The following is a 24560-nucleotide window of genomic DNA, read 5'->3' on the forward strand; positions in this document are numbered from 1 at the left end:
GTGCGGCGGGGGGGGGAGCTGGGAGGGCAGCAAGGTGTGGGGCTGCTTCCTCATCCCCCGAGAACAGCTCATCTTCCTCAAATAAAAGATGGTCAGCTGCCTCCTGCATGGCACTGAGCAGGGCAACCACTGGTCCTCCAGGGGCGGGTGTGGGGGCCTCTGGCAGCGGCTGCTGCTGCTGCTGCTGGGGGTCCATGGTGCTTACACGGGGTGTGCGTGCTTGTGGCTCTGCAGATCGCGTGCTGTGCAGGCTGTGTGTGTCTGGGAGGGGCCCTTTAAGGGAGCAGCTTGCTGTTGCCCCGGAAGTGCTAGTCCGCCCTGTGACCCTGTCTGCAGCTGTTCCTGGCACCCTTATTTCGATTTGGGCCGCTTTGGTGTGTAGACGCTCCCTTGCAGCACCTACTTTGATGTAGTGCTGTCCAACATCGACGTTGAACGTCAACGGCAGCAGCCCTGGAGGATGTGTAGCTATTCGTCGAAATAGCTTATTTCGATCGATGTAGCATCCCAGTGTAGACGTAGCTTGTGAGGAGCTTTCATATATGCTCTGTGCTTCCTGACAGATGCGGCTGCTTAGGGGATGCACTGAATCAGTTTGTTTCAAGGCTGACCGAAAGATGTTGTCTGCCCATGCCCCTTTGATGTCCCACCTTCAGGAAAGGAAGTTGCAGCCATCCTTTGATCCTGAAAGCTACACCATTCAGACTTTTAGCCAGGAGTGCCCTCTTCCAGGTGCTTGTCTATGCAAATGTAAGTTCTGGTTGAATTTCACAGAATCATAGAATTCTAGAGCTGGAAGGGACCTCGGGAGTTCATCTAGTCCAGCCCCCTGCCTAAAGCAGGGTCAACTCCATCTAAATCATCCCATGACTATGTCAAGCCAGGGCTTAAAAACCTTGAGGAATGGAGATTCTACCACTTCTCAGTAACTCATTCCAGTGCTTCACCACTCTGTGGTGAAATAGTTTTTCCTAATATCTAACCTACACATCTCTCTCTCTGCAGCTTCAGTCCATTGTTCCTTATTCTTTGTCCCTTTTAATCTCAACATAATGTGACTCTAGTGTATTGTTATAGGTACGTGACATTTTCTTTAAGTGTAAACAAAGATTATTTATCTCCTTTCAAAAGGGGTGTCCACGCTGTCTCAGATTTCCCTACAGGTTGCAGGGTGGGTACTGAACTTGCTGGAAATGAGATTGATTAAATATTGGAACAGTTTACCAAGGATACTGCTAGATTTTATTCCCTCATTGAATATTGTTGAATCAGAGTTGGAAGGTTTTTTTTTTTTTAAACATATGGTCTGGGAATTATTTTGGTGAATTTCTATGACCTTCATGTCTTGGAATCTGTGATAAAAACCAATACTCTTAAAATGTGTTCTGAGCCCTGAAATATCTTTACAGCAGTTCAAAAAAAAACACATAAACTAGTTACAATAAGCAATTTAAAAAAATATTCTGCACATTTTTGCAAAAGCCACATAGAGTATGTTGACTGTTTCCTTGTGTCTGTAGAGCACTTAATACAATGGGGTCCCAGTCCCACCTGAGACAACTAGATATTAACGTTACAAATATCAAATATAAAAGACAGCTTTAGAAATCACTGCTTTTCTTCACACCTCTGTAATCATTGCTGCCCCTCCTTGTCCCAGTTTTTGTTCTCTTTCCTCTGCCAAGCCTTTCTCCTATTTATGCCTATAAGAAACTTGCTGGTACCATCCATGTAGGTTTACTTCTCTTGCTTATATATTTGTTATATTGAAACACAACTGTCTCATTGCTACACTTCTCTCGACCATGTCTAAAAGCCATTTTAATTATGGGCAAAGTAGGCAGCTGGTTAGGGTGGCAGTAGTGGCCATGCGTAACCTGAGCAGTCATATGACGCCATATGCCTCATCAACACATCATAATCACACAGCTATGGCCTTGTTGCCTATCTGTTACGACTGAATAGTGCTCCAGTCTCCTGGTACTTGGCTAATCTAGGGTTCCCAAGCTTCCAGGGCTGGCCTGGAGTCTCCCAGATTGACCACCAATCTCCCAGTGACTTTTCTAATAAGATAATTTTAGAAAACAATGTTACATCATCCTGAGGAAAAAAAAAGTCTCCTGGATTAGCTTCGGTCAGTGTTGGCAACCCCAAGCCCGCTCCACCTTTATCATAACTACCAAACCATCAGAAGACTCCACACTCGGTTCCCTTTGAAAATTCCTCATCCTCATTTGAGAGCTCCCTCTCCCCACACCCCTCCCCAAGTTGGGGAACACATTCAGGTTTTATCTGCGGCAGCAGAATGTCTTGAGCAGCCTGTTTTGTCTATCAAATTCAGGATACTATCCGGGTATAATACAATACTTGGAAACTCTGCCCCACACATAAATCTATTTAAAAACACCATTTTAGCCTGATGCTTTATCCTGCCAGCTGAGGTATATACTATGTAATATAAGTGCATTCTTCAGTACAATAACTTATCCTTTAAATCACCTTCTGTACCAAATGACTGGAGGAGAGCTAATGTGACGCCAGTTTTTAAAAAAAAAAGATTCCAGAGCTGATCCTGGCAGTTATAAGGCAGTGGGTCTAACTTCAATACCAGGCAGATTGATTAAAACTACGGTAGAGAGCAGAATTGTCAGACATGTAGGTGAACAAAACTTTTTGGGGAAGAGTCACCATGGTTTTTGTAAAGGGAAATCATGTCTCACCAGTCTACTAGAATTCTTTGAGGTGGGATCCAGTGGATATAGTGTATGTGAATTTCTAGAAAGCGTTTGACAAGGTACCTCGCCAAAAGATCTTACATATGTAAGCTGTTATGGTATAAGGAGGTCCTCTCATGGACTGGTAACTGATTAAAAGCTAGGAAGGAAAGGATAGGAATAAAGCGTCAGTTTTCAGAATGGAGAAAAGTAATTTATGGTCTGTACTCGGATCAATCTTGTTCAGTATATTTATAAATGATATGGAGGAAGGCATAATCATTGAGGTGGCAAAATTTACAGATGATATAAAATTGCTCAAGACCATAATATCCATAGCAGATTGTGAAGAGCTTCAAAAGGATCTCATAAAACTAAGTGAATGGGCAGCAGAATGGCTGAGGAAATTCAATATTGATAAATGCAAACAAATGCCAACTGTACATATTAAATGATGGAGTCTAACTTTGCTGTTACCACTTGAGAGAAATCTTGGAGTCATTATGGATAGTTCTCTGAAAGCACCCATTCCATGTGCAGCAGCAGTCAGAAAAGCAAACAATATTGGGAATCATTAAGAAGGGGGTAAAGAATGAGACAGACAATATCATATTGCCTCTGTATAAATATATGGTATACTCACATCTCGAATACTGTGCACAGATGTGGTCACCTCATTTCAAAGAAGATATATTGGAGATAATTCAGAAAAGGAAAATAAAAATTATTAGGGTTATGAAATAACTTCCATATGAGGAGAGATTAATGAAACCGGGGGTTTTCATCTTGGAAAAGACAACTATAAGGGTATATGATACAGATCTATAAAATCATTACAGACATGACATAAGAAATAGGGGTAACCAAATGAAATTAACAAGCAGCAGGTTTAAAACAAAAAAGTATTTCTTCACACATCACGCAGTCAACCTATGGAACTCCATGCCACAGGGTGTTGTGAATGCCAGGATTTTAACAAGGTACAGAAAAGAACTAGATAAATTCGTTGTAGATGGGTCCATTAATGGCTGTTAGTCAGGATGGGCAGGAATGGTGTCCATAGCCTCTGTTGTCAGGACTGGGAATGAGTGCCAGGGGATGGATCACTTTGTGATTGCCTTTTCTGTTCATTCCCAGTTGGAGACCTAGCATTGTACTCTGTTGGAAGACAGGATACGTAGCTAGGTGGACCTTTAGTCTGACCCCCCAGTATGGCTGTTCTTACATTCTTCAAATTCAAGCCCCAAGCAGTATTGTCAGCCTCAAGCATACAGACTAATTATAAATCAGTTTCCAAAACTCGAGATTATCTTTAAGAACTATGAGCCGCTAAAATACATCTGGGGCAAACATTTTAAGCTGTCCTCTGCACCATTGAGAACCAGAAACCTTTTTTACATTAAACTTAAGGTTCTCATGTACACACAATGCAGGATGTGAGTCTTTAACTAAAGCTCTAAATACTATCAGAGTTGGCAACATTGCTTTGTCTTGTAAGGGGTTCCCCACAGGAATCAAGAACTGGCTGTGCCAATCTGATTGCAGGATGGAGGCCACCATCTGAGACTCCTGGAAGGATGATCTGTACCCTTCTCTGCATGGGGGACAGCACGGAGTTAAACTCAAGAAATAGCAGAACATTAGCAGAAATTTTGGTTCAGTGGATCATTTTTTTTGTCCTGGCCCTCTCTCATATGTAAACTCTCTCTTTTTTCATATTTTATATTTGGGTGGGTGGGTGTTTTAAGGAAAGCTTTGCTTTTATCATTCCCTACCTTCACAAAGAAAAATTTTACATAAAATGGAAACATTCAACAGAACACGCATTGAACAAAGTGTTAGTGTAGGGGCTTAGGTTTCATCCTACCCTGGTCTGACCCCTGGGCAGAGATTCCTGCTTTCATGTTGCAGATCATGTGTAAAACCTGATGCTTTCTGGCTGACCCTCTGTAATGTAAGGCTATCTCAGAACACAGAGAGAAAATGAGTGAGACATTTGCAGAAAGGAATGAGATGTTTGGGATGCAGTCCCATGTTTTTTACAGCAGTGAACATCAATCACACCTTCCAAGAACAGGATAGTACTGAAAGTCCCTTCCTCTGTTCCCCTTCCCTCCCTCCATCTCCCCTACTCCTCCTCCAACACGCCATGGCAAGTGTAATTTTAGCATGAAAGCGTAATTTGCCTTTGAAAAATCAGATACGTCCATTAAGTTTTCTGATTTTAGTTCTTGCACAGAGTCTGTGGCAATTTCTTTCTTGTTTTACAAATGATTTATGGTTTGTATTATGTATTTGTATGATATTTCCTTAATTGTAGAATCCAAATGTGATCATAGAGGTTCTCCTTGCCGCCTTGTTCTGTGTCCAGTTGTCCTCCCTGCAGTGAAATTAGAGGAACGTTCTATAAATCAGCAGGGCACCATCATTTTATTTTTATTCTTTCTTAAGAATAGACGGATTTTCATTCATAAGTTGATTTTTTTTTCTTCAATTAGAAAGTGAATCATGAAAGTTTGGGGGTCTGCTTATTAATGGGCCAGCAAAACTTCAGCTCCCATTCCGTAAGGGTATGCCACTGGCATTCTGGGATGTTTTATTTACCTGGAGCATTGGCAGACATGGAACCTGTGAGTGGCTGCGATTCATTGTTCCCAGACCATAGGAGCAGCAGGAAGCAGGATGCTGGCCACCAGTTCCCACTGCTCCCATGGGCCAGGGAAGGAGAATTGCAGACACTGGCTGCGGACACACCAGGTACACAAAATATCCAGTCATGCCTACGGCTTACCATGTCAGGCTGGAAACAAAGGTTGACAATTCCAGATATATAGGGATATGAAAGTCATAGTATTTTGCCGTTTTTGCTTGTGCATCTTGGGTGAGTCAGCTTATAAACAAATGGGTTAATGATTGAGTGTATGCAGCATGGGATCAAAAATAGTAAGTCTGAGCATCAATGACAAATCATCCAATATGTCATCGTCTAGAAAACTTCACCTGCCACTCATGAGCATTTCAAGTGCATACAAGGTTTGGATTAGAATAGTTTTAATAATTTTCAAATTTTGAGTTTCCAAAAATAATTGTCCCATTGTAGTCCCTCTCTGAAAATTTGATGCATATGTATTCATTTGTTTATTTATTTATTTATTTGTTTTGAGACTAGCTTAAACAGTTGGTCATTTTTTTCTTCTGAATTTGAGGTATCGTTTAAAAATATGTAAAATTCTTTACTGTCTTTTTGGTTCAAGAGCTCTAATTTAGGGCAAGTACACATGATACCAAGGGGGAATGATAGGAACATGCCCTCAAACCTATTATTCTATTGAGGTCTTTTTCTATCCAGTAGTAAGTCTTGTGAATTTTCATTTGTATGCCCTCCACAATTTTTATTCATGCACGCGGTTGTGTATACAGTTACAAATGGAATGGAGACAGCTGAAGCCTCCAGTTGTAAAACATAAGGTGAGGGTTTGGAGAATAGCTTACTCTTTTTCACATTTCTAGGCTTTGATGCAGTTTTCTGCATTTTAAATCTCCAAGTTTTTGATTTGTTTAAAGAGAATTGTCCCTCCCTCTTCCTTGTTTTTTTTCATTCAGTTCTATTTCAGCGGTAATGTCCCCTTTAGAACCATTTCACATGTCCGTTAGGGGGTAAACCATGCCACTGTCAAGCAATGTGTGGTGTGGGGCTTGAGGAGGCAGGGCAGGTTATTTGCACTCCGCTCACCGTAGGACAGAGTTCCCTGAAATCTGTGCACTTGTGTTACCACTCTGGAGTGATTCAGATGCTGCCCCACTGGTTGGCACAGTGCCCACAGCAAGGTTTTTTGTTTCTACTTATGGTGCATATTCATACATGGCTGGCTGCAAGTAAAATTTATTTTGTACATTGATGGAAAAACATCTGCACATAGATGGAAAAGATTAGAGGGAATATTATCATAGGACCCAGCTCCACAACTGAGCAGCACATCTGTTTACAAGTGAGAATTGGTCAATCTTTGCATGTATCTATATGCCATTCTTACCCCCACCTAGTGGAGAAGCAAATGGCATAGTGGTTACCTTAGCTTGTAAAGTTGGTGTAGTGGGCACAGAGGGGCTTCTCCCAAGGATACCTTCTTCCTCCCAACCTCATTGTTCGGGCTGGTCTCTGAGACTGAGATATGGGCTTTAGTTCTCTCCCATTTCATATGGTATGTCCAATTGTGTTTTCAGAAAGCTGTCTTTAATCGGTTTACTGTTACCACTGGCCAAATGAGTTAGTCAAACCCTGTCCTATAAAATCTTTTTTTTTTTTTTTAATACTGGCTTGATAGTTCGGATTTGTTTGTTTGTTTGTATGTTTTTGATCATGTTCCTTGGTCAACCATAACATTTAGTGCCTCAGATGAAAAGGAATAAATTACTAATTTAACTGGTTCTCCTTGAACCCTTCTAGAATAATAATTAAATGAAGGAATAAATTTCAAAAGACAATTAAAGAATCCTGGAGAAGTCCAAGCTAAATTTTTTCAAACTTCTATATGAACAGTCGTTTAAGTACTACTGGCTATTGTAGAGATTATTTTAAAAAAATACTCCTGCATGTGTAGTATGTACACTTCTCTCATTAGGTATAAAACTGATTTCTCAGTAGAATCAGAGAAGATGGCAAGATCAGTTGCTTTGTTTTGTAACTCTTCTTGAGCTTAGAATGACCCAGGAAAAGTTGGTTGGTTTTGAAAATGACTTTGTGTTGTGGGAGCATTGAGGTGCCCCCCAGTCATGGTCCGTGTTGTACAAACAGATGGTCCCTGCTCCAAAGAGCTTAACTAAATGTCAGACAGGTGGCTATAGAACAGGCATCAAGTCTGATGGACCCAAAATGAGCTGAGAAATCTGCCAATGATTCTGTCCTGTGTAAATCCCTTGAGAATGAGTTTCCTTGGTTCCCCTCTTCTGTGGCTGTTGACCAACGGGCAAGAACCCTACGGCCTAATTTGCAAAGAAGATTCCTCGGGCAAAAGAGAAAAATTACTAGAATTCAAAAGCAACATCTGATATAAATTTGATGTCTGAATTATAATGCTAGCCTTCATTTTGTTTTAGGTTTGTATCTGCTGAGCTGCCAGAAATTTGCCTCGTAAAGCTTTGGTAGTCCACATCTTCATGGATTTCTGTAGCCTCTTAATTTCTCCATTCATCCAGTTCCCAGCATCGTGAAAAGATTAGCCAGCACGGAACCTAGAAAAGTTACATGTAAGTGTTGGTTTGAACTTTTTCTTCCATAAAGTGTAAAAAGAATGAAAATATTTCAGACAAAAAAGCACCATATTTTAAATGTCTTAAAACATTAGGTTGCAAATAGATGGGTACTGAAATCTTATGTCTGGCTTTGTAAACTGAAAGATGACTGTAATTTTGTCATTTTAAAGAATTTCTAAGTTTTCTGCTTCCATCAGTGACCTTGGCAAAAAAGCTTTAAAAATAGCTCAAGTATTTGTCTGAAAAGCGTGCCTTGGCTTTTGTCACTTCAATATAACCTCTTTTATGTAAGTGGTTTTCATTGTTTTTATCTCAGTGTTTCAGTCCTGCATATAGATGCTCTCCTAAAGCATATTTGAACCACTCTTCTTTGGCTGGTTCAAATTAGGGATGTCAACAGTTAATCAGTAGGTTAACCTGTGGGGCTTGCGGTGGTGGGGGGGGTGCAGGAGGAAATGCTCCAGTGGGGCTGGAGTACTTTTTTGTCCTTGGTAGACCCAGGAGTGCTGCGGGCGGGGGTGATCCAGCAGTACCTTCCCAAACTACCTCACCTGACACTGCTCAGGATCCACCAGAGGCCCCTAGGCTCCCTCCCCGAAACCTGCTCTTGCCGTGGCAGAGGCTGGGTCAGGCAGGCTGTGGGCAGCACTGTGATGCCTGTTCCAGCATTGCATCTGGTGGTTCGGCTGGGGAAGGGGACTGGAGCAGATTGGAGCCGCACCACCAGCCGTTCAATCAGTTAACGGGATTTTACATCCCTGCTTCAAATGGAGTCTCTGCATGGGACCCCTATTGTGGGTGTTCCCTAGGCTCTGCATGGTGGAACCGCAGCTCTCCCTCCCCTGCTGTGTGCACTCTCTCAGTTGCCTTCTGTCTCATTGTTCTGTTGACTAGTGGAGGGTGCTAAACCAAACATTTTGTGGCATAAGGCTCCTCTTATCTCTATTACAGCTACCATGTCTTCTCACTTACTCAATCCCTTCCATGTAGCGACAGACAAGTTAGGTGGCTTGTATCTAACACAGAAAATCATGAAACAAATCAGTGGCAGAGTTAGTAGAACCCAGGAGCCCTGAATCCCAAGCCGACCTCTGCTTGCTGGACCAGACTCCAGAAAATGTGCATTAGCAGTGAGGGTGCACTCAGAGCATAGGATTATCTTATTTACACTGGATTGGTGGGGATGGTGTAATGGGCCAGAGGAATCCCCACTGGGCCAGGTCAAGAAGAGATCTGTGTTCTGCTCTGGAGATAGGGGTTGAAAACATTGCAGGGAAGGGCTGCCCTGGTGGGGGAAGTGGGCTGGGGAGTGTTGCTGTCCTGACCAAGGAGGCACCATATAAAGTACGGGCAGGGTGGTCCCATGAATGGAGCCTTGGGAGCAAGCTGATCTTGTCAGAAGGCTGGAGATGAACTTAATGCTGATTCCTTTGTTGGTACAACCGGATGCCAGGGAGGGGTTTGTGTTTTGGTTTTGGCTAGTATGTGGGCTGTGCTTTAGTGTAATTTGAGGAAAGGCGCACACCTGCCCACAGACAAATTCGTGCTTCTGATCCTTGTATTTTTTTTTTTTACCAATTCCCTCTACATCAAACACTTGTGTCAATGAAGAAAAAGGGGAAATGAACTCTAATGGCTAATAAAATATATTGTCCGCCTTAGTAATTAACTGAAGACATTTTGGGGTGTTTCATACTGGCTAAGATGCACCCCACTTTTGCCCATCCTCATGTTTGAGAGCAATAGTGCAGATCCTTTCCCCAAGGATCCGTCTTTGCTTATGATCCACGCTGCTCTCTGCGCAAACATGTGACACTGGCAGCTGGTCAAATAACTCTGCCAGAAAAACCTTAAGGGAATCCATGGAATGAAAAGTCATACTAGCCCCAGGTCTGGGGCTTGCTGAAGACTGTATAAGGACATCTGCCATTCTAGCTACTCGTGTCCCCATCAGGAGACTTTTAAATCTTGTTCTGTTCTTTGCAGTATTCATGCTGTTGTGGGTTTAAATGTTTCAACACACAAGGTGTACGATAGCAAAAGGCACAAGTAGGAATTTTACCATGATCATGAGGGAGAGGAGAATGTCTGGAGAACATCAAAGTAAAAGCCAGCACATTTATTTCTCCTAAGTGACCAAGAGTAAAGTGTAATGTTAATAAAAATGATCATGAGTCATTGGAACCAGGAGAAACTGAAACTTAATATGCTTAAGTAGATGAAAAGTGTAAATACAGCTGAATATTTCCCTGTGGCAGCACTCCGAACAAACTACCATTGTCAGAAGAAGACTTTCAGATATGTAACTATTAGACTACAATGATCTGTCAACAGAAGCCACTGTCGGAAGAGAGTTCCCAACAAAACTTCTGTCAGCAGAGTGCGGCCGCACACAAAAGCCAATCGGAAGAGCGCTCTGTTCTGTCGACAGATCAGCCGGACTGCCTGGCCTCTCTCTCGACAAAATGAACACCCGGAAGCACAGCAGACAGGGCTGCCCATTGGCCTGGCTGCCCTGTCTGTTGAGAGAAGGCCGCCTTTCCTCCCCCTCCCCGTTCCCCCCGTGTCCACACAGCTTTTTTTTGTGACAGAATCTGTCAAAAGCAGCATTATGCCTCATGGCTGAGAGGCAGAACTCTGCCAGTGAAAGTGCTGAGTTTTGTTGACAAAGCACATTTTCGTGTGTGGACATTCCATGAGTTTTGTCAACAAAATCAGGGTTTTGTCAGCAAAATTGCTAGTGTAACCATAGCCTTATTGTAGAAAAGAGAAGTGTGAGAGGTGAATTGGTATGTAGAGAGAGACACAGTGTGCTTGTCAGTGTATTCCAAGATCTAGGAGAGCTATTGGTCAAAATAAAAGATTGTACAAGAAAATCAAAGAAGTAGGGAAATGAAAGAAATGGCTGAAAGGAAAGTAGAACCTTTATGTCCAGGCAAAGCACAGAGTTCTAACCCAGACTAGGTAGTGAGGGAAAGTCATAATGTACAGAGAGATACCGAGTGGCCTGTTTGATATGAGATTTTCCTTCATTTTCTAGTGAATGCAAACAACTTGCAGATCTTTTAAGTTCTGTCATATATCATGCAGTATTTAGTGTTTTTTGATAAAGTTTCAGGGCCTGGAGATGTGGGACTATGAGCATCTCCGCTTTCATACTTTTTTAAAAAGTAAGTTTCTAACCCTTGTAGCTGCAGGGAGAAAAAAATTGAAAACTATGGAGGCAAACAAGGCACGTGGAAAGAAACCAGATTACTTCTAAATCTCTTAACAGCAACGAAGGGTCCTGTGGCACCTTATAGACTAACAGAAAAGTTTTGAGCATGGAAAAGACCAGCATCTGATGAAGTGAGTCTGTGCTCATGAAAGCTCATGCTCGAAACTTTTCTGTTAGTCTGTAAGGTGCCACAGCAACCCTTCGTTGCTGTTACAGATCCAGACTAACACGGCTACCACTCCGATACTTCTGAATCTCTTGTGATTTTTGGGGCCTTACTCATGGTTACCAGTACTGCATGTCCATGTCAGAGAAACTAACTTAAAAGTGGCACCCTTGAATGTCAGATTAAAAAGAGTGGTCAGAAACTAAATGGACCTATCTGGAAAAATCTTTCTTACCCTGGTCATAGCTGAGGTACACAGGAATGCTTTTAATGCTGCAGATTGTGCCATGGCTAATTCAGTATTCTCTATTCTGACAGTGTACAGTGTTGGAGCAGTAAATTAACTTGAAAAATTGGGTGTGGATTTGAAAAAAAAATGTTGTAAAGTCTTCCCCACTCTCTTTGCCAGCAGTGAGTTCATGGCCATGCAAAATTTAGAAGACACATACCCTGTCTCAAGGAGCATGGTTAATAGCAATGTCATGAAGCAGCTGGTTACTGGTTTAAGATCAAGGCTGCATCTGGATCCACACTAGCAGATTCTGGTGCAGTCAAAGCTTTGGTTTAATTAATATCACAGCATCATTCATGGATCTGTATGCAGTGGTGGAGTTGGGAGGTTCAGAAGAGCTGTTTTCATCCCTGAACAGCTCATTCTTTGTTGCACTGCATTATCTAATAGCGCAAAACAAATGTATAACAGAAAAGGGCTTTGATCAGAAGCTGCTTGAATTGCAATGTTAGGATGTGGCTACACAGCTGTCCTGTTGACATCACCATAGAATTATGCTGCATTCTGAACTGTAATTTAAATGCTAAGCTTACATTTCTTTTGTTTTGATTCTTCATTATTTCTTCTAAAAAGAGGCAAAAATAACATACCAATCAGTGGCATTCTGAGGAAAAATGGACTGTGTGAATTTGCAAATTCTTATCTTCAGAGTTCAGTAAGATTCTTAAAGGGTTTAAGCTCAACAAAATTAAATGAAAACTCGTTTTTATAATATATAGATAATAGAGAGGTCTCAGAGTATTTTTTGAAAAAAAGAAATCTAATGTTTAGATTTCTAAAATCTGCCCATCAGCAATCTGTGGGCAGATGTAAATTAATTTAAAATTTTGAAGTGTGCCATTTGATGACTAAATGTCTGTCACCCGCCTACCATCAGCCAAATAATGAAAAAAAAATAAAAGGCTTTACTGTCTACAGGCTAAAAAAAAAATCATGCTTTGTTGGATCAACAGGGAAATCAAATGTCCAAAAGTGACATCTCAGCCACTCGAACACCTAGTTGGTAAACATTCATATCCCCTCTGTACTGTCATCCAGAGCAGCCTAGCTGATCTCAGCTGTCATGATAGTCGGTAAGAAGAGTTGTGGTCTGTGTGCCACTGAGTGTCTGGGACCAGATTCTAATTTCAGATGTGCCATGTATACCATGAAATATTTCATGGGGGAAAAATCCTTTCCTTTGGTGCTTATATATTACATGACGGTTGACCGACTCTTTGTGCATCAGGCCAGAAGCTTCAGAACATTTAAAGTCAGGGTGGGGCGGGGCGTGGTTCATAGATTTGCAGGCCTTTTCCCCTCCTTTATCATCCTCTTGCCCTCTCAGGTACCATCTCCTTGCAGAAGCCCTTGCCTTCCATCCCAGCCTTACCTTACCTCTCACTGCTGGTGAGCCTCACCTTTGCGTAATGGATCTGGCTGTTTCTGGTGCTGAAAGTAGCTGCTCCAGTTCTGGCAGCTGGCAAGTGAGGGCCCAGCCTGCACATGGTGTGTTCCTAGCCGTAATGCATATGATTACTAGCCACAAAATCACTGTTCATGTGTACAGTCAAAGGGGGGAAAAAAAAAGAACCCACCACCTTGGTAGAGTACATCTCTTGCCCAGCAGACAGCAAGGGAGTAGAAGAACTGTCAAAGTCGCTCAAATACCCAGCCAGATGGCAATGCTATTTTCTACCTACATGCTTCTCAGTCATAAGACCCCTAACTACCCCACCCTAGAGCTCCACAGGCTAACTTCTTCAGAAGTGCACATATGACTTGCATATAAGCAACACTGCATGCATACATGAGAGGTCGAGGATCGTGCACTTACATACCTGTGGACAAATGTAAATCCAACTTGGGCGTACACATCAGGTGTGGTCCATGCTCAAATCAGACACACACAGAAGTGTTCATGCACTTCTGTGTATTTGGGCCTTTTTATTCGGAAAACATGGCCACACATTCTTTCACATTGTCGAGGCTGTTCCCCACTCAGACACTCTGAGTGCAGAAGGTGGGGTGGGTAGGCTGCAAGAGAACTTAAAATACCTTGCTTCTATGGGCTTCTGCTTAAAAGCTTCCCAAGGTCACAGATTCCCTGACCTTACGAGGGAGCTGCCACCAGCTAATTGAGGGGAAAAAAAACCCTTTAAAACCCAGGAAGACATATTTGGGATATCTCCCTGTGGGGTAAACGCAATCTTTTTAACTCTTTCTAACAAGCTAGTTTGAAAATAAAAGAAAGACAGAAAGCTGCTATCTGATAGCTGAGCCTTCAGCCTTAGGCATGGATATACAGACACTTCTCTAGGACACAGGAATCAAATCATTGCCTTAAAAAGTAATTTATTAACAAAACAAAAACAAAAAAAAAACTTATACCCAGAAAGTGATAAAGCATTCTTAATTGCTGGGTGTTACAACGCAACTAAAAAACCTCAAGGTTAGAGCACAGAGAATTACTTCCATGGGATTCAATTTAGAAGTTACAGTATACAGGGCAGAATACATTAAGCAGCCTAACGTGTCCCACCCCAAACCCAAAATAAAAACACCCTCATTGTGTCTAAGTAAACATGTCCTTTCTACTTACGTATCTGTATGCCCAGATTATGTTGTGGCCAGGATATTTACTTGATTCATTAAACCTGTTTAGGATTAAGCATCTTGATCTCTCTGTTCCAGCCAGAAAACAAAAAGCCCGCCTCAGCAGGCAACTGTTTCATTTCAAACAATCCCACTGTCTCTCCTCATTGGCTCACCTGGCTTCTGGCCAGGAGAGAACAGGCTTTTTCTGGTTTTAACCCTTTATAGGCATTCATTCCTGACATCATGAATGGGCAATGTTATGTGGAGGAGAGTACTGTGCATGCTGTCCTCCCTCTGCCCCTGCCCATTTTATACTGTTGCCCACCTACATCTGAACACTTTCCGCATAAAATTAGTGGGAAAGTCCCTGGTGAATTTCATCGAGTCCCTGGTAAATCTGACTATTTAGGGTCAAAACTCTGTTTTAGGGTAAGACTTTCTTTGTTAGATTTTATTAACATCCTTTTTTGGGGGTGGAGGTGTTTTGAGAGAGGTTTAAGGTTAGAGGGAGGCGTTTGTGTTGAGAGCCTTTCTTAAGGTAGCATGTCTTTTTTTTTCTCACTTTTTCCCTGTAGCTTATCTGTTACACAACAGTGATCGAGGTATCAACATGCCCCTAGCTGACTACTCTGACAAAGCTGGAAATATTAGCTGTACTTTTGTTTTTGTTGATATTTTGAAAAACTAAATAAAATTACAGCAAATAGTCTTGCCTCGTAATATGAGCTGGAAAATGTTAAGTATATGTTCACCAGACAGCAATTACACATTAGATTATAAAGTAGAATGTGCATCTATGTGTGAGGACATCATCTGAAATAGGATGTGGGGAGGGAGTGAACTGAAAACCCTTGGTACAATGCTGGTTGTAACACCTTCACTGTTGAATATATGACAGGATAGTGGGAAGAATTAGCACACGGTGATGGCTGTGAGTAGTACTATGGAGCTATTAATTTAAGTCAGCTACCATTTATACCCTGAGAGGTAACTGCTAGGCTTGGGAAGAACTGTGGTCTGTATGATATGATACAACACACCAAAACTGAATAATTTCGATACCTCTTCCTGGCTGCCATTAATTAATGTTTGTGTCTCGCTTCCAAGGTGTGATGTGCCACTTTTGCATAAAGTATCATTGATTTATTTACTTTCTATTCATGGGACAATGGTGTTGTGATGAAGTTTTTCTTCTTAGCGTTGCAGGTGGCAGTCTGTGTGTCAGCCTGCCTGAGTCAGTCTCACTTCAACCTTGGTAAAGCTTGCATTTACCACAAGAACACTGATAACTAGCATTTCCCCATAGGTGGGACAGTACCTTTGCTCTGAGTGTCCCGCGGGCTATCATACCTGCCAGTGCTTGTCATTTATTATAAGAAAATACTGAAAGACAGTGACAGTGAAATCAACTTTCTCCAACCTAAACCAGTAAAAACTAAAATATAATCTCACCACATAAAAGTTTTGTTTTCACTGCTGCCGAAATCCATCCCTCTCCTTCTTGCAGCAGAGTGTACAGTCATCTGGTGCCCGACTTGGGGGCGGTGTGGTTGAGACTCAGTGGCGTATGACCCACTTTTCATAATACTTAGATACCTGTGCTTTTACAACACATAGGAGACATTCCTACTACATAAAAGCAACAGAAAAGCCTGCGTCTGATTTCAACAGTATTGTGTAAGCTGCGGTGTGTTCAGAGTACCTTAAGTGTGCGTTAGGTTCCATGTTAATTACTAGAAGATAACTGGTAGTTCTGTGTAGTTGGTTGTTAATTAGCAAGCATCGGTAGTCACATTTTCTGGAGTTGATGCTTTGTCTCAGTGGTATTTTGTGGACATGGTGGCTCTCTATCTTACTTGTACATGTTTCTTGTGATTTGTAGAGAATTTGGGCAACAAGGTTGTTATTGATTCTTAAGTAGACATAATGCTTTGCATTTTCGAGAAGTGAGGTGGTTAATAAAAACGAGCAGTGTTCATTGCCACATCCCTATACCTTGTTGACCAATCCTCCTGCAGTCTGCTGTGAGTGGTCTTTTTTATTTTATTTCATTTTTTTTAAAATAGCTCATCTGTCAGTTTGGGTTAATCCTGTGCGGGTTTTCACCTGATGATTATGCTCATATTGGTATCACTTCAAAATGCGTGCAGGATAAGCAGAAAAAGGTCAGGTGTGGAGAAGAATGGTGAATAGAAACAGAGTACTACTAGGTTGCGATTTGTACCATGTATGAAATTACTAAGTAATTTGCAAAGCAACTTTAAGTGAAGTGGAATTTTTTAAGCATGATGAAATTCTTGACAGCAGGCTCTGTAATTCTTCTAGTACTATTATTATGAGTACGAAGGAATTTTTTTTGGTTTTTCTTTGTTTAAAAAATACCACTTTCTGAAGTAAAATAATCAAGATGATTTCTGATTGATAAGCCCATCAGTAACCCCTGTGTAAATCATTGATCTGAAAAAACTAGTAAAGGATGTGTACTTTTGTTATCTGATTTGCATCTTCAGTAATGACTTTAACATTGGTCAGTGGTTAGCCATCCTTCATTTGAGAATTTGTTTTCCACACAGTAAATAAGAACAAAGAATGGAAGAGCTGCTGAATTCACGAAAGCTGCAGTTATGTCCTCTTGCAGCTTATCTACATTATAATCTGTATCATCACCATTAAAATTAAACTAGCACAATGAAACCATAAATATAAACTGGAAAAATATGCAATACATTTTAGCTACTTTGCATCCCTTGTTAAGATGAGCCATCAGTGCTGGGTTTTTTGCATTTGTATACTTTCGCTGTAGGTGTTGGAAGTGTGGGTGGCCAAGAAAAAGCAGTGGTTACAATAAGATTTTCCATTTATTGCCCTTTGTGTACAACTAAAAATAAGACTCAGACAATTCAGAATCTGTAGAGCAAGCAGAATCATTCTGTTAGCTCTGATGACTGGCTTGCATGCAGCTTTGCCTCTCTCTGGTAAGTTCTACATTTGAGTACTTGTAAATGTGTCTTTGTTGAAATAAGGGAGAGACAGACAAGTTACTTACACTGCTAGTCTTCATGAATACTCTGTCAGCGTTTTTTCATTCTAAAAAGCAAAGTATGGCTGAAAAGAGATCGGGCTGAAAAGATTTTGGAAGCAGAATTGTCTCTATGTCTGAAAAAAGCCACTGTGGAGTGCTTGTGGATTTTTAAAATCAGCTGACCAAAAGTACAGTTGTAGAACTTGAACTGTTGATCCGTAACTTAATCTATTTGATATAAATGTTCTTTGCCAGCCTCCTGAACTGCAAGTAAAGGAATTCTAAATGTGGCCCATTGTCATGTAAGGACCCTTTGTTTGCACAATAAGGTGATAGTATGGGTAACTGCTGGCTTGATTGCTTTTCCAGGTAGCCACAGCTGCTAAAGGGTCTGCTAAATGAGTTAAAATGTGTCTTTATTGAGCTGCTAAATCTACTGTGGCCACGTTTATTAATAGCATATCAGCCTGTGGCCAATTAAAACATGAAAGAGAAATGTCGGCATTTACAGGGAAATTTTTAACTTTATGGTCCCTTCACTGGTGCTGTCCCTATTTCACTCGTTAAGTAGCTGTGGCATTTCCAAAGAATGAGTGTATTTGTGCATTTTTAGCTTTTCTGTTTGTTACTCGTCTTGAAATAGATGAACAAAGATGTTTCTGTATGTTTTCCTCTTTATGAAGCCATAACAGCCAAAAATACAAAGGCTGAAAAACTTCTTTTCCATTGTTTCTCAGCTTTTCCTTCATAACCATCCTTCCGTCTCACTTAAGAAGCTATGTAACTCCATGCAGCGAAGAGGATGTGGTTTAGGTCAAGCACTTAAAGCCACACACAGTTGTTCCATGGATTATTGATGCTCTCTTCGGTGTCAAAATTTTTAACTGTGCAATATTAAATCCCCTAAAATTAGCTCAGTGTAATTCCCCCTTTCTTCCTCCTTCTTTAGGAGCAGAAGTGTGTTGTGCATTGTTTTTACTTTACATGTATCTTGTCATCTCTGTCTTTTTATTTAAATGGATATTTCTGTTTTAGCATCTATACTCACTCAGTGTAATACTGGTTGATGCACAGTACAAAAGGCTAGAGAATTGATGCAGTAATCAATGTTTTAAATATTTCAGGTGGGAATGGGCAAAACTTCAGGAGTAATTAGGTTCTGCAGTGGTGGAATTTTTCTGCAGGGAATTACATTACATCTGTTATAATTATCTGCATGCCTTACACTTGTAAGTGACCAGATGCAAACAAGCAGGGAAAGATTTGTTGTTATTTTTGTTAAGGATTCTTCTTGTTTAGTACAGATGTAGAAATGTTTTCTTTCTGATGCTAAGACTAGTATGGATGAAGTCATATTGAATTGCTTTGAAGAAAATGCCAGGAGAGTCTGTATCATATGTTGAGAAGTCCCTCACTTGGTTCAGTGCTTTCCGATGAGCAAGTTACAATATTTACTTTTCTCTGAATATCGCTCAGATGGCCTTTTTAGTAATGATAGATACTATGCATTGTACAAGAGTCAGTAAGCAATGTTGTTATCTTATTATTAAATATTGTTTTTTCTCCTAGTAAGTGGGAAGGATCCTTTCTAGTCTTAACACTTCCCTGTTTAATCAATCCTCTTTTTGTTTTATAGACTATCCAAACTGAGCAGTCATAGATAAAGGAGTTGAATTGAAATTACTGCAAGAGAATGTGGTAGAATTCTTCAGCTGAAGATTAGTAACCTGTTAGGATGTACTGCAGGTTATCTGCATCTGGGAATCAGCAAGATTTACTATTTAAGTCTCCTTTTCCCAGCATTATTTTTCATAAATTCATTACATTTGAATTTTAGTTCCTGGCATAGCTAGCCAAGCCAAAATGCCCTAGAATGATCTTCTAGGATACACAGGTTTGCCTAGTATAACCACCTCTGCCTTGTTGCACCTTGTCATGGACTGAGACTGCAGTGAAAAAACACAAAAGGAGGTGGTAACAGGTCCTATGAGCCTGTGATGCCCCTCCCATACGTTCACACATAATAGCATGGGCTTAGAAATGCTACCCAGTGATGCAGTATGATCAGCCTCTGACTTAACAGTTGATGATTAGCTCACACCTTTCATGTCTTGGAAGAATAGAATTGGCCAGTCAAGTGCTCATTATTACATTACTTGAATAATACAAAACATTAGCAATGGAGATTTACAATGTAACTGTATTTTAAGTGTATAGCTGCTGCGTTGATTTTGCTTTTAATGTATTCAGTCAAGGACTGCTTTAGCGGTTATTGCTAATGGATGAATCTTCAGGAAAACTGGAATTTTCAAATAAGATTGACATTTGGAGTGAGAAATATAAATCTAATGAGAGTATTTCAGAAGAGGTTTGTAATTAGAGATGAATGGAGTAAATTTGTACATGCACTCTACGAAAGGACACAATGGAAGGTGAAATTGCACACTCTGCAGTGAATGAGGGATGAAAGCCAATGTATCAGTGTCATAGCATGACAGTGTAGAGTATAAATGATACTGTCACTGAGTGCTGCAGAAAGTATCAAGGGAATTCCACTCCAGTAAATTACATTACTTAGACAGACCTGAAGGTATTGTGTCTGAATGAGTGCGGCGGGGGGCGGAGGTTGTCAGCACAACGCAGAAGATACTACAGAACAACTGGCTGCAGGGTTGGAAATCAATGTTTTTCTGATGTTTATCATGTAAAGCTCTTCAGCTGCTTTTTTGTTAATATTTTTAAATTTAATTACAAGTTTATTATTGAGGCAATAACGTTTTACAGATGTTTACATGTACACCATGCGTAAGTGTGTAGCGGGTCTGACTTACAGAGGTGCTGACCATACAGAGATCCTGTTACCTTGGGTGGGAATTGTGAGTTCTCTGCACTTTGGAAAGTCTGACCCAAAATGGGTGCCAGGGTCTTCTAAATTTCTTTAATGGGGGTGGGGGTGGGGAATGGTATCTGGGCACTCTGGTTTCTATTGTCTCAGGAGGCTAGGAATTGGAATGCTTGAGCTTTTAGTTTTCCGTTTTAGTTTTTAAGTATTCAGGTACTCTGATGGTGAACAGTGTAAGTACCGGGATAGCAGTCCAGGAAAATGGTTAAGATTTCATCCACCCAAATTTATACTGTGCTGTCTACTTTCCATCTCTATAGTCTTTCTTGAACATAATCCCATGTTCACACACGTCTGCCAGCTGCTAGCTGCTGCTGCTTCACTGCCTTTCCGTAGGCTGAGAAAACATACTTCCTACCTTTCTCCAAATGCCATTTCTTGAATAAATTGATAGAGGTCCTTAAGATAAGGCCAGTTCTTCCCCCCAAAGATCATATGTATCATTTCTGTGGCACAGAAGTCTGCTTGGGGCTTCTGTTAAAATGTTGATATATTTGTACTGTTTAATTACGTCTTTTCCACTTGTCTGCTTATCAAAATGCTCAGAGACTGTATCTGCTGTAAAGAGTAACAAGGAAGTCCACTCAGTAACCCCTGTACAGAATATTATGCACACATTACCTCTGAAAGGTAAGCAATGCTTACCTTCCTTCTGTGGGAATGAAAAGGAGACTTAAATGGTGAGTCTTGCTGATTCCCAGATGTAGATAACCTGCAGTACATCCTAATAGTTTATTAATCTTGAGCTGAAGAATTCTACCCCATTCAATTTCAATTCAACTCCTTCACCTACGTACATTTGATGAAGTGGGTCTTTGCCCACAAAACCTTATGCTGCAGTAAATCTGTTTGTCTATAACAGTGGTGTCCAAAAGCAATTCACTGGATTGCCATGGCCCTGCCCCCGCTGCCAGGCGCTGGCCCCTGCCAAGTCACCCTCCCTTCCCTCACTACAGTCCCCCCCCTTACTCACTGGAGCCGTGCTGCCCACACTGCAGCACCCGAGCTGTCTGCACCGTGCCTCAGCCCCCAGCCTCCCGCACTGTGCTGCACCCAAGCTGCCCGTGCCACACCTCAGCCCCCAAACCACACGAACCTCCCAAGGCACTGTGTGCCGGGGCCAGAGGAGCCACCACTGTCCCCACACACTTGTCCCACCACGTGCTGGGGTGCATGCGCGGAGCAGCCAGAGGGCACCCCACCTGTGCGGCATTGAGCCACGTTCGCCCCCACATGTGGCGAATGGGGCCATATTGGACACCACGGGTCTACACGGTCCCTCCAGACTTCTCACTGGTTTTGCGGATAAAGACTATCATGGCTACCACTCTGATACTTATTGCCTCTGATGTGAAACTAGCCTCCAAAGTAGCTGAAGTGTCCACACACAACAGCTCAGCTAACAGCTTTCCATTTGTTACCGGATTATGTGAGTTAATCTTCACCTGTAATTATGGCCTTAAAATATGTAAATATTAGCCCAGTAATCTGGCAAAACTGAACTGTGCTATCATCTATAAGAACTGTATTTGAGAGGGAATGACAGAGAAAGGAATATGTATTAAGTTTAATAATATACTTTTTAAAATGTCATGAAAACACCTGCCAAGTCATTTATAGCATGGCACAATTAAGCAGAGAAGAGTGAATTGCTTAAAACAAATTAGATATCAAACCATTTGTATACTAAAGTGTCAAGCAGTGTTTGATCATCTCTAACAATAACAACAAAATTCTTCATTTGCATCCCTGTGGAGGTTGTGTGGTTGTGACCAAAAAGTCGAATTCTGCCATAAAAATTAATCCATAAAAGCACAACATAAAAACCACAGGACATGTTAAAGAAAAAGCTATGGAGCTTGACTAAAACAAAGGTTCCCTACATGGGATGTAACAACAGTTAAATTAGTGGGTGAAGCTAGTTAATGCTTAGCATTTTGTAGGGGTGCGAGGGAGGGGGCAAAGCCTAACTACATCAAATATGAGTGTTTCTTTTATTGGAATTCCATTTTTTATTTTATGCTAATTTGTATGGCTTTGTGTAGGTGTATCTCAGCATCCGCATGGATAGATGTGTACAGCTGTACTATATACCATTATACATGTGGTTTGTGTCGCAGAGTGTGTATAAAATTGTATGTTAGCGTGTCTCACATAATGGTGTTTTAGCTTCAGAAAGCTGCCATTTTTGGATATTGTGTATATTTGTATTTTTGCAGAGCTCCATAAGAAACACACTTCCAAATAAAACATTTTTCTAACATGCAATTTCAATCTCATGAGGTAGTCCCTCCACATTTTAAAATATGGCTTATAACCAACATAGTTTCTGCATTCTGTTATGCAAAACAAGCCTCATCCTTCATTTGCTCTAAAAGCCTTTGTTCCTGCCTCCATAGCTACATGTGCTGGGGTGTTTGCCTCTTTCTAGAGCTGATCCTGAAGCTCTTATTGCTCATGAGCAATCCCACAGAAGTCCTCAAGGTCAGTAAGGGCTACAAGATTGACACTAAATACCACTGTGGCAGAGGGCTGAGTAGAAAGAGAACTAACATGCACATGTATATCTTAGGAAGACAGAGACTAACAAGTATTCCTCCAACTTGTTAAGAAAATGTTTAATTTCTGAGAACAGAGCATGTTGAATCATCTTTGGATTGCGTATTATATTATATTATTTTGTTCTGCAAATGGCTCGATACCCTTTGTCCCTGCCCTTATGAAGGCTGCTGCTATAGTATCTTGTATAAAGAGTTTGTAAATAAATATAAAGAAAGTGTAGTTGGTTAAACTCAGCCCTCTAACAATTCAATATTGTAATCTTAAATCTTATTACTGACACTTTTGTTAATGCACTACCATGAATTTTGCCTTAACAGAAACTAGTTTATAAGCTTTGATTTATTTATTAAAAATTCAGCCCTTGTTAGTGTTACTCTTACATACATCTTTATGTAAAAGCTAGCGTCATATAACACCTTAAAGAAAAACAATTTTATATATTAGGTAATGAGCTTTGGTGGGTCAGAGCCACTTCAGAAGATTTTGGAGAAAAATGAGAATACAAGGTATGGATAGCAGGGAGGGGGGAAAGAAGAGGAGAAAAAAAAAAGAGAAGAGGGAGAGGAGGGGGAGCCACTAGTCATCAATAGGACTTTAGGAACGAGTAAATTAAGTTAAGCGAGATGTGTGCCATCCTTCGAATATCAAAGGTGGGGAAATTGCCCTTGTAATGTGTAAGATAATTGAGGTCTCTGTTAAGCCCCAGGTTAAATGTGTTAAACTTGAAAATAAAAATTCAGTCCTGTAGCACTTTAAAGACTAACAAAATAATTTATTAGATGATGACCTTTCATGGGACAAAGCCACTTCTTCAGACCTGGACAAATTGAGAAAGCTCATCACCTAATAAATCATATTGTTAGTCTTTGAAGTGCTACAGGACTGATTTTTTTTGTAAAGATACAGACTAACAGCTACCTCTCTGAACCTTAAATATGAATTCTAATTCAGATGTCTCCCTTTGTAATCCAGTGGTAAAATCCTTTTGTAACAAAATCACTAGTCCATTATTGTATGTCCTGGAAATTAAAATGTTCCCCTTTATTCCAGTTCCTCATGCTGATTTATGTCCATTCATTGTTTGGTGCAGGGACTGTCCAGTTTGACTAATGTACATGGCAGAGGGGCATTGTTGGCACATGATGCCAGATATCACATTAGTACAGGTATGTGAGTCTCTGATTGTATGGCTGATGTAGTTAGGTCCAGTGATGGTTTCTCTAGTATAGCTATGTGGACAGAACTGGCAATGGATTTTGACACTTAATTTACTCCTTCAAAAGGTCCTGTTAATGGTTGGACAGACAGATGGATGGACGGACACATACACGCACACATGCCACTTTTCTTTTTTCTCCTTCTCTTACCCCTCCCCCACTACATGCGTATGCCCCATATTTTCATTTTTGTTCCAAAATCTGATGATGTGGGTCTGACCCATGAAAGCTCATTACCTAAGCTCATTACATGGCTATCCCTCTGAGGCTATATCTCTTTATATGTTGTTAAACTGATGATTGATGTGCAAAAACTGACATTTGCATGAAGTTCCCAAAACTGCCGTAAAAGAAACTTTTGTTCTGACTTGGTAAGGAAGAAAAATGCAAAAAAGCACAAGTCCTAACAGCAGCAATGTTCATATAAAGACATGTTCTGAACAATAAGGTCATTTGTTCATGTATGACATAAGTACATAGGAATTTAAATAATGAGAAATCATGTGAAATGCTGTAAAATACACACCACTAGCACTGTGAAGTCCCCTATCTGTAAAAACACTGTTCTCAGTGCAAGCAGGTTTTACTTTTGTTTTAAAAATCCATTATCGTAAGCCATTCTTTTAAAAACACTTTTT

The 24560-nt window shown here is 40.8% G+C and overlaps 1 protein-coding gene across 6 annotated transcripts in view; it reads left to right on the top strand.

Annotated features, from left to right (window-relative positions):
• Positions 1 to 24560, top strand: part of BACH2 (BACH transcriptional regulator 2) — a 306097-nt gene that overhangs the window by 165918 nt on the left and 115619 nt on the right. For all 6 annotated transcript variants that reach the window (XM_074990881.1, XM_074990876.1, XM_074990875.1 and 3 more), the window contains one exon: positions 7812 to 7961. The gene's annotated coding sequence lies outside the window, so the exon portion shown is untranslated. The remainder of the gene's footprint in view (positions 1 to 7811; positions 7962 to 24560) is intronic.

This window comes from Carettochelys insculpta, chromosome 3, assembly GCF_033958435.1.
Source record: "Carettochelys insculpta isolate YL-2023 chromosome 3, ASM3395843v1, whole genome shotgun sequence".
Taxonomy (NCBI): Eukaryota; Metazoa; Chordata; order Testudines; family Carettochelyidae; genus Carettochelys; species Carettochelys insculpta.